This window comes from Halyomorpha halys, unplaced genomic scaffold (assembly GCF_000696795.3).
Source record: "Halyomorpha halys isolate HHAL.00 unplaced genomic scaffold, Hhal_1.1 Scaffold433.1, whole genome shotgun sequence".
Taxonomy (NCBI): Eukaryota; Metazoa; Arthropoda; class Insecta; order Hemiptera; family Pentatomidae; genus Halyomorpha; species Halyomorpha halys.
Genome location: NW_027115152.1, coordinates 1,104,622 through 1,105,573, shown reverse-complemented (window position 1 = coordinate 1,105,573; position 952 = coordinate 1,104,622).

Below are 952 nucleotides of genomic sequence, written 5' to 3'. Positions count from 1 at the left end.
ATTTTTTTTTACACTAATATAAATTAAATAAGTATTATTATAAACCATATATGATAAATAAGATAAAAAATAATCCTCTATTTTCTAGCATTGCTTGAGGTTCGTCAGGAATAACCTCTGAAGCGCCTGAAAAGAAGATGGCCTCCAGACTTTCTAAAGTAGAAATGTTGTTAGAGTGCCACCAATGGGTAGTTTCTCTACAAGTCTGTATCATACCATTGTAATCTAATATCAAATTTAGTAGATGTATTTTTGTAATTACAGTTGTAATAAATATTAAAAAAAAAAGATAAAAAATGTTCCAACTTACCTTTTAATTACTTCCAAACCAGATCAATGCTATTTACATGTTTTTTGGAGTTTCCAGTCAAAAATTAACCTACCACTTTTTGAAGTGTAAATTTTTTTTTACAAACTAAAAATTTTACTGCTATATTAAAATGCATTTTATTTAAAAAAATTGAATTTTCTCCTACTAAGTAAAAGTAAAAAATGAATATTTTGTAAACAAAATAACATATGTATGTGAAATGCTTCCATGATCATTTTTAAAAAATGACCTTTCAAAAGTGGATATTTCGATAAATAAATATAAAACAAAAAGATAAAAAATACATAAATGTTCCAACTTACCTTTTAATTACTTCCAAACCAGATCAATGTTATTTACATGCTTTTTTGAGTTTCCTATCAAAAATTAACCTATAACTTTTTGAAGTGTAAATTTGTTTTTTACAAACCAAAAATTTTACTCCTATAATAATATGCATTTTATTTTTAAAAAATTGAATTTTCTCCTATTAAATAAAAGTCAAAAATGAATATTTTATAAAAAAGATAACTTATGTGTGTGATATGCTTCTGTGATCATTTTTAAATAATGGCCTTTCAAAAGTGGATATTGGCTTTTCATAAAAACTCTTAATTCTTTTTGGACTAAGGCTAGAAGGTA